At 37.5% G+C, this 15098-nt stretch overlaps 1 protein-coding gene and 1 long non-coding RNA gene across 2 annotated transcripts in view; one reads left to right on the top strand and one right to left on the bottom strand.

Annotated features, from left to right (window-relative positions):
• Positions 1-15098, top strand: part of LOC105287957 (epidermal growth factor receptor) — a 141492-nt gene that overhangs the window by 15071 nt on the left and 111323 nt on the right. The gene's annotated exons all lie outside the window — the stretch shown is intronic.
• Positions 3142-9892, bottom strand: LOC109611566. The gene is made up of 2 exons (XR_002193989.2): positions 6459-9892; positions 3142-5732 (listed from the first exon to the last, which is right to left on the bottom strand). It is a non-coding gene; the product is annotated as an uncharacterized LOC109611566 (long non-coding RNA).

Genomic DNA, 15098 nt, shown 5'->3' with positions numbered 1-15098 from the left:
TGCAGAGTGTGCTGAAATGCGTCGTGTGCGAGATACGAGTTCGTCGCTATGGCGAAACAACCACCATGGCGTGAATATAACGTTACACTCTAGTAGCAGTCTTGGTGTGGGAACGCCACCGAGATGGAAGAGCGCAAGAAGAAGAGTAGACCCGCCGCTCGTACACAATCGTGGTTAAGGAATACTGTGGCTGTGTTCTAAAGTACATATACACCCGAGGAATACGATATCCCTCGGTCCCGTATTTTAAAAGTACCTTCGCGATAAACACGCTGAGATCTAACGTGTAACTTAATCAAGACGTAATAATCTGTTGTTGTTGCACTGATCAGAGCGCGCATGTATTGCAGTGGATCTATATAATGAATAAAAGATCCGGGATTTTCACATAATATTATATTAAAAGATAAAGAAGAAGGAAAGATTTTGTAACCATGGATTACTATATTTAATTCTCTTCATTTTAGCAATGCAAAATTGGCTTTTAAAACTTCCTCAAGGAATTAATCATCTATTCTCTCCAATATTAATCCTCTTTTTTTTTTCTCTCTCCAAGTACAATTATTATTTTGAAATATCAATCATGTTAAACATATAATTGCGATAATATATAATATTTTATCAAATAAGTGGAGCATGCAGCTGCGAATATTCTTTTTTTTAAACTTCTGTTCAGAAAGTTTCTTGTATATTAGGTACTGTTACTCCACTGCATGAATACAATTTTTTTTATTTTAACGACCAAACCAGACTTGATATTGGCAAAAGAACTTCTTAATGACGCACCACAAGATTGTGCGTCATATACGGCGACTTGAATCCATTCTATGCCCTTCGGGATCATTTTTTCTCCTAAGCGTTATTGACGCCGCTTTGCGAAAACACAGCCGCACGCGAAGTTCGGCTTGCACGCGGCAGGGGAGTACGTCTATATAAAAGAAAAAAAGGTTTAAGTTTGCCAGCCATGTGGGTACATCGAGCACACTTGGTAGCGCGATGCAGGAGCACATGTCGCGCTTTTTATCTGGCATTCTGTTTTTCGTCGCGCTAATATCAGGAGACGCCCCTTGCTTCGTCCTCGACCGTTAAGTCCGAAAAGTGTTCCGCAAACGTACGTAAAATTACTTTATACTTTATTACTATCTCGTTACTATCATTATTGTAAAATTCGATATCTTTACCAAGGTACATATAACTTTCAAAGTAATTAATGCGCAAAGTGCACTAAAGAATAGGATATGAGCGCCTTTAAACATTTGTCCTGATTATTACATAATTACTTAGATAGACGTATTAGATGTATTTACGTTATTTAATTTATCATTTATTATTGCACTTATTAAATATTTTGCATTTTATAGACAACAAAATCAAACGGTAATTAAAAGAATGTTGTATGTTTTGATTTCAATAAATTTCGTGTATAACTGCTTTCTATTTTTAACTTATAGATGTAGGCTAATTAACATCGACCAACGAAATAAGACGATATGCGATAAGCAAAAGCGGTCATTACGTACAATATACGGCGAAATCTGGATTACTTGCGTAAATCAATCCAAGGTTCCTGTATGTGATACCGTTATGGGAAAAGAAAGATGCGCTGACAGTCCATGTCTTCCCGCGCTCTTTACGTGTGTTTTTCTCCCTCCTTCTCCAATGTGGTTCTCGAACCTTGGCGATTTATATCTTCTTTTTTCTGGATCCTGTGACCCTCTTCTGTCTAGAAATAAATAAAAACGTGCACTAGTTTTGAAACGACTATCTCCAAGGAAAAAATATCGCTTAGATTGTCTGTTCTTAATTCTAACAGTTGATATCTTCCACATGTACGTGAGTAAGTTAAACACATGTTAAATAGTTGTTAAAAGTTTCAAAACTCTAATAATACTTAATAAAAACTATGCAAATTAAAAAACATTTAGTTTACATTAATTTACCATTCCTAAAATTACATTTTTTTATATTTTATAAATAATCTTGATTTTAAATACAAATACAAATGAAATTCTAGCTATCACGTTTGACACGCCAAATATCGAGGTTTCACTCATTTCACAGTATTGTATCTTTAAAATTCATAAATGTCTTTATGCTGTTCCTTCATCAAGCATCCTGAATGTTACGAATATAAAAAATTAAATGCCGCGTTTGTTGCGAATGGATCTCTCTGTCAGCCGGATGACGACTGTTGTCCTTATAACAATGCGAGGCGATGCACGCACGTGAAATATAACAATGACAACAATTACGACGCGTATCAGCTGATTATAGAAATGGAGTGACACGCGCACACCTGGCGGGTGGACAGGATTCAAGTCCGAGCTGTCCGGGCGCGGTTACGTTGACGTCGCGATGCTGCAATGAGAGAGCAGGGAGGGTCTTCGACCATTCGCTTAGGCAACTCTTCTCGGTCTGACAAGAGTCACGAATGGTGACTGCGAATCTGGTCGAGTGCACTCTTTGGTCAGCCACGCCAAAAAGAAACGAAGGTGAATGAGAGGTCGACGCCTAGATCGTTCCTCTCCACCCTCGACGCTGTTTCTCGACCTCAAGTTCCTCCTTTTTACTTTTTTCTCCGCGCGGCGACACGAAATTCCTCAGGCGAACGGACTGCTCGGTCCCTGTTCGTCGGGGCCCTGGTCAATGCAATCTCCGCGGTATCAAGGATGCTTTGTACGCGGGACGAATAACGAGAGGCAGATGGGTCCCTCTTTGCGTCCCCCGACCTTTTAGAAAAGGCCGCGCACCACTTAAAGCCGTAGTCGCGCGGTTAGCGAATTCCGACGATCGAGCGGGCGACTTGTCGGTTCACGTAAATGATCTTTTTCAGTTCGTTCAATTTGCTTGCATGATGCATCAGGTAGCAGTGAGTGAAACAGGTGCGCGCCAACCACTATAATTATTTCATTATCGTGTCAGCTCGGAGAAAACACATACGTGTGTGTACGCGAATGTGTAGATATATACTGAGATATGCTAACTTTCTCAAACTGCACAATGAAAGAATGGCACGTTTCAATGGGGCCTACGTACTTTCTTTGTGTAGAAAAATAAAATTAAAAAATACCGCAATTTAATTAAAAAATAAAATGTACCGCTCAAGTCGAGATTAATAATGAGAATTGATTATTTATTGCAATATATATATAATGAAAAAGAAATAAGAAATAAGTATTCTCTTCTCGGTCCGAACACAATAAAACGTAGGGTAGAATACAATAAAGGTGCAATATACCACGCAAATGATATTAGTATCTATTTTTGCAGGTGCGGCTCGAAGTGTAATGCATGATAAAATACGCGAGTTGCGTCTTAGATTTCGATAATGCTTTGCGGTTTGTCTCGTGCTTCCTTTCGATACTGGACGAGAAAGCTCGTTCCCTGAAATATACGCAATTGCCTGGCTTGTCTCTTGTCGATAATATTTGAAGGGTTCCGCGAAGTGACGAGTCGCTCATTCGTGTCGAGAAAGAAGAAGGGTAGATTGAAAAAGCAGCACGTACACGATAACGTATTCATGTATTCTGTTGGCACGTAACTAAAGCCCATGTTGTTGCTCACTTTGCCAGTATGGCATTCGCACGCTCCTGCGCATTCAAGGCTCGGCTCATGTGGCGCAGACTTAAAAAGATGTGTTTTTCGATAATACGTATAATAAGTATTATCTGCATATCCAATTTTTATGAGTTCCTCTTGTTGCAGAGCAATTAAAAATTAGGCAAATTACATTTCGCAAGAAATTAAAGAACTTTGTAAAAATTTTTATAAACATCTGGATGACATTTGATCTCTATGCCTCATTTTCACTGGTATGTCTTTTTAGAAGTGATGCTTAGTTATACTTGTTTTCCTAAGCATGCTACATATTTTGTGGTAATCTTATTTCAAATAAGAGGTGTTGAGCACAGTCAACGAGAAAACTCCAAAGAAAAATATAATAGCATCATTATTAGGCCTAAGCGTTGTGATATTTTGCTTCCGGCTATCTACGACATGCTCAAATGCAATATTCGCCCACAGTTATGAAAGTCTCACAAATTGCAGCTTCTTGTGAGCTAAGTGCCCATCTTCGTGATGCACGAAGCACACAAAAGGAGCATACACAGTCAAAAGGTCCTTAGCCACTTTGCGGTGTCCTCTTTGGGAAAAGATGACGAGAGGTATAAAAGGCCACAATTCCGTAAATATTGGGACAGGTTTGCCTAGGTAACCTAGCTCCATAAGGGAAAGTACACAGCATCCCTTACGGAAGCAGCCTCTTATGATTCATGGGATTGTATGAAAACGAATTTCTTTGAACGAATGATTTAGAATTATATAGCTTCTTTAAACTTTATTGATTATGCTGTCAACCATAAATGATATTAGAATGATATCAGAAATGTAATAAGAAATATATGTATATAATAATAGTAATCATCATCATATGTTTTGATACAGTGAGAAAGTTAATAAAATTTTGCGCTCTACATTATTGCGGAGATTATCTAATATTTTTAATTAATAAACCTTAAATCTTAAATGAATAAACTAGATGTAGTTTTTTGACAAAATAAAATTACAAGTGTTACAAAGCACTGAGCACTCTTTTCATTCATAATTGTCTTTTACTGATCGATGGCCATTGATATAATTTACCTGCCTTAACATGATTCTACGTTGCATCGATAAGGTGCATATCGAAATACGACGCCGCGCTTTTCTTCTTCTTATCAATCCACATTCGTGTGTACTAAGCAACGTTCGCGATGGCCTTTGGATTCAGATTCTCGTGACTCGTATCGCAATTTCGCGCTCAACAATTGGCAATGTTTCGTATTGTCTTGTTATTCTGTAGGCAAATGACACTGACTTTCAAAAACGAAAAATAAAGCAAATACATGTATAGCATCGACTATGCCGCCAAATGAGCTAACTCTTTAAATATATATCTTACAAAAAAATAAAAATATTCAATCAATATCAAGTATTTATTACCGAGAATGATGTTTCATACTGATAACAGGACTTGTTATTGTATAGATTACTTGAGCCAGACGACATTGATCTTTGTCTTGTGTACATTTATAGTTGCGGTTGCGAATAAATGTCTGCAAGATTAATGAAAAATTCGATCGATGATTTTCTCAGGCTCCTAGTTTTTCCCAGCAATCTCTCAGCCGTCGTGAACGAAAGTGCTCGAGTGTCAGAGCGAACGCGATTTCCCACGAACCGTTGTCAGAGTACACAATCCTTCCCCCGCCATTAAACTTGTCTCACTACTTTCGCTGACAACGCACAGACTTATGGTGTATGTAGAGATATATACAAATCGGCCGTGAACACGAATGGCGAAAAAAATTCTCACTCACTCGGTAGGTCGTTACTCGCTGGCGCGAGTGCGATGTCTTTAAAACTAGTTCCCGTCCACCGCTTTCCGCGCCATGCCGCATCGCGTCGACGAGAGGAAAAAGCGCCAGGTGCGCCATAGGAAACGGGCATGAATATCTAATATACAGGCGAACCCGGAAGCGAGACGAGAGGCGCACGTCCTGTTCTAAGGACTTCGTCTCTCCTTTCACGTGGTGCTTGTCCCGTGATGTCTCGTGGGCACTAGAGGCAGCTGCCGTCATGGACAGCCCAAGTTCGTCCTTCTGGTGTTTTAAGGAAATTTATATCCCTCTCTCCCAACGACGAGTCTGAGAAAAATCCAGCAGCCAGCAGCTTGTCAGGATATCCACCCACTTCCTCTACGATTAAAAAAAGGACGCTTTTCCCAGGAACTGTGTGTGAAACTTCCGCGGGAATTTTTCTTTCGCTTCTCGAATTTCTTGATACCGTTCATAGTATTCTTATAAAAGAATTTATGTTTAAAAAATTCTATTCTAACAATAAGAGAAACTTTTTAATATTTTATTCCAAAACAAAGTTTTATTCAAATTTTATTATTTAATTTATTGTTAATCTGTCTAATTTATAAGAGTGATTTATTTTGTATGTTTGGATAATAAATTTAAAGAGAAAAAATGTTTAATATAAATAACTTAATCTGTAATTAATTCTCATTTTTGTAGAATATTTATTATAATCTGTAATATGCTCAAATTAAAAACAGGTATCCAAATCATGTGGAAATTTACATCTCTCAAGTACAAATGCGTTATCTGACCTGCGATAAGTAATCCTAATAAAACAACGCACCAATAAGACTCTGACGCCTTGTTTGTTTCGCTAGAGATAACTGAATTACAAAATCAGAAATCGAAATACACATACAAAAACAGAGTCGTACGGAAATACGCGAGTACAGAAGTTCATAAAGTGAACATATGCTGCGAACGATAGATCATTCAATAGATGATCCATTGTGACCTTCGATCTTCACATCTGCGTAGAACATTAATAATAGAACACATCAACGATATTCCCGATCTGTGCTCCCCCTTTCCTCTCGCCTTTTTACAGGATTTTCTTACCTGGATCACCAGCATCATCCCACGCTCGATGATGAGCAGGTGATGAATCTCACCGACCCATCCCGAAATCAGAACCTTCGCAGGTTCTGTTTCCATAGATCCTCGGTTGGCCTAGGTCGTGATTCTTCGTACCATATTGTGTCGATTATCGTAGCATCTGCTGATTTCTCACAGATCAATCAAAAGGCGCGTAGAAAGCCAGAAAAACGTGCATCAGGAACAGCCAGTCACTTGTCTTATTGCTAGACATAAAAGGAAAGAACTGCAGAATGAAGAAAAAGACCATTCAAATAATTCAATAATATTACATATAATAAACAAAACAAACGACGATTGCACTGATATAAAATTAGTCAAAATAAAAATCTTATGATAAACTTCATGACAAACCCATTGCATGAAAAAAGATTAATTTACTTTTTCTTGATAAGCAGTATAAGCAGTATACAAGTAATGTAAGTTGATCAAAACTTAGCCTAATGCAACTTCCATCAATAAATGATCTACTGCGTTTTAATTTTATCAATATAATATCACGACGAGATAATAACACAAGAAAGTGTTTACAGCATTGGAGCACTCTTTGTGCTCCTCCACTTGTATTCGATACAGGGTAACACCCGTCCAGCAAGGTATCGATTCCTCATCTTCGATGACCACCCACGAATAGCGGATTATTTTCACGCGATAATCTCATGATCCCGCGATAACAAACGGGTGACTGGGGGGTGACGGGAGGGTGGGCGGCCGAGCACCTCGCCGTCAGTTAACAACGAACGCAACAAATACAACAACGATACCTTTCTCCGTGCCGTTCCTTTGTTCACTGTGCATTAATCATTCGGCTCGTGACCGCTAGTAACTGGTCACTTATGCTCACCTGTGAACGATCATGCGAGACACGGTCGATTTTCCCGCTGCCACATCGCGACGACGGTGCCGCGACGAGCCGTGCCGCGGAGTGAAATCGCGAAGCGGAATCGCGTGGCGGACAGCGACAAGTCCTCGGTTGTTCATGTTTCTCTTTTAATGACCGCTCGAGTTAATCGACTTTAATGCTTGGGAGATTCTCGGTCCTTAAGCAACAGGTGGACCGCAAACGAAAGCACACTTAGTATCGTTCTGATCCACAAGTGCAACAAAAATGAAAGGAATTTGCGCGGAAGGTGGACCGATGATTTTGACGTAATCACAATTATATGGGATATTGTATTGATGTCAATCTATAATTAACTCATGCGTGTTAAAAATGCTGGAATTGTAGAAATGTTTGCTATGCCATTATAATTTACAAATATGCAAAGTAAATAAGCAAGTTGCTCCAGAACATATATATCGCCATTTTTCTTTCAGAAAAGAGGAAAACTTAAAATAGATAATAGTAAAAATTATATAACATATTTTTTTTCGTTGATTACATAAGTTACATAGTATACAACACGTGACATAACAGATACTTGTTACTTAACTAAAATTTCCTTTGGTTGCGTGAAATCAAAATTGGCGCAAATGCCAGTCATCAAATCTATTCCCGAAATTGTCACTCTTGTCACACAACAATTGTAGAAATTTTACATCCATCCAAGTACGATTCTAACAATGTAAAGAGTTTCACGTAATACTGATTTCACTTGGCTCTGAATACACGATGAAGCGCAGCAAAGCAAATGCATTCACGTTCTTGTCGCAAGACAATCGATCATTATCCGCGAGGTTTATCGACGACACCGAGGAACACTCCAGCCGTTCTTCTTTTCTTTAACCACGACAACGACGACGACAGTAGCAATAATTCTAGCGCTGGCGCGTTGTGGTACCGTTTTCCGTTAGCCGAGCAAGATGGTTAGACGAACGTCGTGGTTGTTTTGCGCTCTGCCAAGCGAGACTACCTCAAGCGAGCAGCGGTGGTATTTTGCTCTGCGAAACTTCGCGGAAATTTGCACCTTTATATCCTTGTGCGAGCCCCCAGGACTATCCTGACCTTCGAGACTTCTTTCTTCTCTTCGGTCACTCCCTTCCCCCCATTGATCAACCCTGCTCTTTCTTTTTATCCTGCCCCTTCAAATTATATAGGAGTACGGTCCTTCATTTACTTAACCCTGAATGAGGAGTATAGAGTATAATGGACTCTACGATAGTTGACTTAGATCTTGGAGCATCTTATTATAGTTTTCAATCAAGAGAGAGAGAAAGAGAGAGAGAGAGATTTAATTCAATTCATCAATGTACCTATTAATGAGAAAAATTAGAAGTTATAAAATTGGGGGAAATAAAGCTAGAGAATTAACATCCCCACAATATTGTAACAAAGATATCGTGACTTACTGTCAGAAACATTTTTGAAATAGTTTATTTATAGAAAAAATCTATTTCTATTTATAACCATTTCTTTGAGGAAACATCAAAGAAGACCTTTCAGCTTCTAACAATTGACTTACAAACTTGATTTGTCTTGAACTTAATGTTATTTGAATTGAAGTGTGCCATACACATGCATTACTGCAAGGTGCAAACATACTTGAGGTAATTTTGTTGAAATAATATTGCTCGTTAAAATCATTTGTCGCTTTTATTTACAGTAGAATATCTGCAATTTGAACATTCCCTCGCCGCAGTCGAGCGTCGAGTTTTCCGCATGAAGTTCACCTCTCTTGTGAAATCACGCTAGAGAAGAGTACCGTTATCTTGCCTCGAGAAGGAGACAATTTGTATCGCGAGGGCGACTAAGGATCTACCTTGTAGTCATAAGTGTATGGTGTCGTGTGCTGCAGGAAACCAAGCGCGACTACAATCAAGTACATCTTCGTGACGGTTAACAAAACATATGCATAACAAGATATGCAGAGAAGCCCTTAGGTTATCAGCATTTATGCTAAACTCTTTAACTATTATTCTTGACTCATATTAGGAGACAGAACATTGTTGTTTTAATCATTATCATTAATAACATGATATATCTCGATAAATATTGATATTATCTATTGTAAAAAAATATATTATTTGGTGCATATCGATAGAAAAAAAAACTGTCTTTGTGAACGTTTAAGGAAAAGCGTTTTCATAAAAGCCTTGAACATTCACAGGTAAGTTCCTGCGCCGTCACGGAAAATGTAATTAAGCGTAACATTACAACGAAAAATAAACATTATTATTCCATTCTAGGAGTCTAATTAGTATATACCTGACTGTCAATGAAGGCGGAAGGATATTTTTCCGAAGTGAAACTAGTTGACTCTTTTCCTGTTAAACATTCTCTTCCAAGAAACCTTAGAAAACATTGCGATTTCTTTTCACAAACCCGTTAATGATTTTAATAACATGAAATTGCTTTAATCGGACAAAAGTATCAGCGCCCGTTTAAAGCAGAAACAATAGCTTTTATCAACAGCAACATAATCCCGTTTTACTTTCTCTTCGCGTTTAAAGTATAAAACATATTTATTCTATCACAAATCCACTCTTTGCATTTTTGAATGTTTTTTTCTTATCTTATTAAATCTTTTAAAATTTCAAATTCCTAAAAAAATGTAGAAAAAATGGAATTGCTATTAAAATAAGAATTAAAACTTTTGGAGTTGCGTGAGTCATCTGATGAAAAGATGAAAAATGAAAAGATAACTTTACTGGAAACGGGATGCGTATCGTGCTGCTCGTGCACGCATCTCGCATCTTCATTGTGACGTGGACGGGTGCGTGCGTGCACCACGCGTACACGCCTTGTGTGGGAAGTGAGCCAAAGAGAAGCGAAGCAACAGGCTGCCGCTCCTAGAATTGGAAGGTGGTTGAAGAGGGAAAAAATGGAACGTGTGTATGTATATAAACACGACGAATATTATGAAAATAAAAAATACGGAAACTTTGACTAAGGAAGAATAGACAATTTTTGAAAAACATTATCGTTCTTTTATCTACAAATTTTCTGTATGTAATTAGCTGTTTCCTTTTTTTTATTTGTTGTAAAAATAATCACAACTGATGCTTTCTTGATTGTTATCACATTCGACATTTTGATAAGATATGATGTTATATTTATCATGCATCAAACTATATATCAACACGTATACCCCGAGTACATACAGTGCAGGTAAAATACATTTTCCAGACGAAAAACTTCTCCCCTCTCTCTTTCTCTCCCTCTCTCCCTCTCTCAGCCACGGCTTTTCTCGCCACATGGTCGGGCGCCACTCATTTCTTGGCACATGTGCAGCATACTTTGAGGACTCAGTCTTTCGCTTCCCACGTCCTGAAGGCTTCTGGGAAAGCAGAAGGTATCACTGTCCACGAAGAGAAGCTGAACTCATGACGACAAGTGACTCGTGTTCATCGAACCGCATCAGGCATTTAAAGTTAAATAGAAGAGGTGGCCTAAGGGTTTGAAATAGCGAATCTCAAAGGAATATCTGCCAAGGGCAAAGCATGATTTCTGAAAAGATCGCTACGAATATTCTACGAAAGTCGTACAAACCTATTCAAAATTTGTACAATTAGTTTAAAAAGATATTTAAATAATTCTTAATCTTTTTTAAATGCTACCGAGAATTTTAATTTACTGTTGAACTAAATTACGATTAAAAAATTATTTTAATATTAATCGATTTAATTTATCATATTAAAGAATAAAGTGTAATGTGAAATAACAAGACTAATAGGGACAAGGGAGATGCGTGCGGATAATTATTATAACAAAATAACGCGAACTGCGACTGAATGCAGCGGAAACGATTTCCGCGTCAGTTTCTCTTTTTTGCTGCAGAACGCCCCATTTTCGTACGTCATTCCGAAACGGAAACAGCTTCTCGCAGTGGATACGGCCCTGTAACGGAATTTCTCGCTGGTTGAGAACTGGCCAACCGCTCCGGTTTACCTTAGACATTGTTCACACGGCGACTGCTGCAATTCTTTCCAAGCTATAACTCACCTTGCCAAGACAACTCTTTACAAAGTGGAATGGCAAGATTGTCGCATCTTTCTGGCATGCTTGCTTTACATATTATGTTTGCATTACGTTTGTAGCAATATTGCACATTCTAGACAGTAACACTAATATAAACAATAATACAAAGTGTTATTATTCAAAATATAAAAGGTATTTATTATTTTATTATAAATTATAATTACAATTAATTGTAATCAATTATCACATATCAATATTTTTCGCAAAGATCATTTATATATAATTGTTCGAATTAACTGTTTTAAATGTATTTAAAAATACGATGACATTTTATCAGTCTTAACATTGTTCTTAACATTGTTCTCATTAATTGTTGCGTTTTCTTTAACGATTCCACAAATCTATTTAATATGTATATTCTTTACTTGCAAAATGTCGATAGCGATGCATTTTCACTCTTGCCTAGCATTGCGTAAAGAATGAATACCTGAGTCGCACACGACAGTTTCGACATAATTTCAACGTTGCATTTTACCATTTCGCTAGCACTAGCACAAAAGTGCATTGCAAACCGTGCAGACTAGTGTCATAACTTGTCTTAATACTCACATTGATGGAGGAATAATTTTATCATCTACGATTTATCGCGGTTTGCAGTAACTGTGTTAGTGCTTATTCGGATAACGATTGACGATTACATAAACGTCTCACATGTAAAACTTCCTAGCAATAAGACGATAAAATTGATAACGTTGTTTGCACTGAAAGATATAATTCCAGAAGAAATTTCGCGGTTTTTAAACAATATACCATTTAATTTATCCGTTATTGGAAAATAATATAAAATTACTATAGAAATAGATGTTAAATCTACTATATAATGTAATTAATTGATTTATCTTTCGGGATCAATAAAGTTTTCTCTGCTCAAGTTGTAAACTTGAAAGTATGGCCTTAGCTATCGACAATCACATTTTCAATTTCGTTTGACCATACAATTTTGACAAAATATATTACTTCAATTACTTGTTTATAAAATGCAATTAGAAAATTAAATGTAGCTTTTCTGTAGTTTTCTGCTAGTAGAAGATGCCACTTATTTACATCATACAATTAATCAATTAATATTTTAGTCTCGTGCCTTGTAAGCATTGAGCTAATTGTAAGTAATTCACCCCACTTCGCGGGCACCGCTGCCCGGAATTCTCCCGACGTTGCACTTTACGGAGCATAACCGAGCAGCGGTACTAATTCAATCGTCGTCCTCACGCGTTGGGCGGCAGCCTGTAGTAATGCTAACTGTTAATTAAGGAAATATCGTAATTACCGTTCAGAATTTTTATAAACGGCCCATATCGCTCTCTTAGTACTTCACCCGTGGATGCGGGTTAATGCTAAACTCATGATAGAAAATTCTCGATTAAATTAAGCTTCTACGATGATAATCCAGAAAAATCACGTTTGCGCTTAATTAATATTTCACGGATCAATAACCATCAATTAATCGCTAGATACATTGCAATCCTACTTATGATACACATGATTCAGCAATAGTTTTAAATGAAATTGTTGCTCAGCATTTTGCAAACTTTATGTTTATGAAATTGATATTATGTTTAGAGAGATGCAAATATATTTATAACTTTTGGCAACAATAATTTTTAATAATTTAATAATTTTAGCAAGTTTCAATATTTTTATAATAATAAAATAATGAGATGATTATAAAAAAGTTTTGAGTCATACATATAGTATTTAGATTACTGGATTAGATACTTTGATTTTGCAGATATACGTAATACGTATGTAGTTGCTTAAATTTTCCACGAATGACGCAAGCCTCCCTGTGAGAGCAGAAAATTTATTACAGTCGGATGCGCGGATGGATCTTGTTAAATTTTCTCACTATTAATCGTTCCCCATTGATGATACAAGACGCGTGGCATAGATTACATGAATTTTACTGTTCAGACAAATGAGAGAAGATAAAAACGTTTGTTTCCGCAACGATATTCCGCGAGATTCTCCTCCTATGACCACCATGTCCTTCAACATTTTCTCACTGACTACTTCATTCAGATTAGAAGCATGTGTTCGCAGTTCAGACCGTTATACGCTCCCTGTTTCATATTACATTTATTCTTATTCTCATGCATACAACCATCAACGGATAATAAATAATTATACATGCATATACATACATATGTCTATTAGGAAAATTATGTGACAAACAGTCATCAATTACTTGGTTTTCCTTTTAAAAAAAAGATGCGTAAAACGAGCGACACACGTACGAACCTTCAGAGTCCATTTCTGGAATACTCAATGCGAAGCGCTTAGTATTCTCGGACACGGTTGAAAAACACACTACTATTCGCGAGTACAGGATAGTAACCTGTTTGATACAAGTGCGATTCCATGACAACATGCCTGAGAAGAATTTTCAGAAACTAATCTGCATTTGCCGTTTTCTCGTTCTCCCGAAGAATTGCCATAATGGCGCCTTCTGTTTGTCGCACGTTTTATTCATTTTCGTATTATTAAACCGCAAATCCCATAATTTAGACAACTAATAGCTATGAATCCGGATGCAGAGCCATAAAAAGCCAGATCTGTGAAATTGCAAATGTGGAATTAGCAGACTCTTTGCGGAAAATTAACAGAGATTAGCCATTACTTCGTCATTAATTATAGAATTAATTAAAAATATATATCGAACGACTTTCACGTGGACACGGATGCATACGAATGTTAGCATAATCATTTTTTAGAGCAAGACACGTTCCAGAATAATTATATTTATAAGCAGATTATCAGTGGCGTGGCTTCCGGCGAGCTAACGTTCGACGACTGACCTCTTCTGCATCATGCTTCGCGCTTTTTTATTCTTTTTACACGCTACCGCTCATTCCTGCTCGCCCACGCATCGAACCTGTACACATGTAAACCAACCGGTTAACCACGATGCTTTAGAGAATAGGGGTTTCATAAATCTCGCTTCGGTAGATGTCTGAAATCCTCCATCGTGAATTATACGTGAATGAAAGATTCATTGGCGATAAATAATCGTATTTTTATTTTAGCTCTCTCGCAGAGTTAAAACTCCAAATTACATAGCCATATTTCATGTCAAATATAGCAAATGTGCATATTTAAGAAGCACTGACAGTGATACAGACGTAAATTGCCAAAAACCTAATCTTTATTAGAGAGGAATAAATACCTGTTTTAAATTCCATGACTCCAAATGAATAACTTATATGGTACCATGACACCTACGTATCGCTCATATGAGAAAATTCTTGTACCATTAGACAATGAACGTAGAAATAATTAGAAAGCATTCCCTATCATTAACTCAAGTTAATTGAAAGTGATTTAATCCTATGTCAGCTAATGTATTTCCTGTCCTGGCCTCAAGATTCAGATATGAGAAATAATCATGCACCTGAGCGAAATCTGACGTGGTTGATAGCTTCCTTACGCCATGATCGAACATATATATACGTTTGGCGTGGCGTGCGTGGCAGGAAACGTTTCCATGTACTAATGTAGCAACTCTGACAAAACATATATCACCAATATGGGGATTCACCGATACCAATACTCACAAAACCACTTGCCACGTCCGCTCCACTTGGAGCAGAATCGAAGTGAAAGTCTCCGAGGCGGTTCTCAGATCATTTGCAGTCTCCTACAGGATGCAGATGTTTGAAATCCTACCTTGTGTAGAGCGCCTCGGAGAT

The sequence above is a fragment of the Ooceraea biroi genome, chromosome 2 (genome assembly GCF_003672135.1).
Source record: "Ooceraea biroi isolate clonal line C1 chromosome 2, Obir_v5.4, whole genome shotgun sequence".
NCBI classification, from domain to species: Eukaryota; Metazoa; Arthropoda; class Insecta; order Hymenoptera; family Formicidae; genus Ooceraea; species Ooceraea biroi.
The sequence above is the reverse complement of the archived record's forward strand: the minus strand, read 5'-3'. Positions and strand labels throughout refer to the sequence as shown.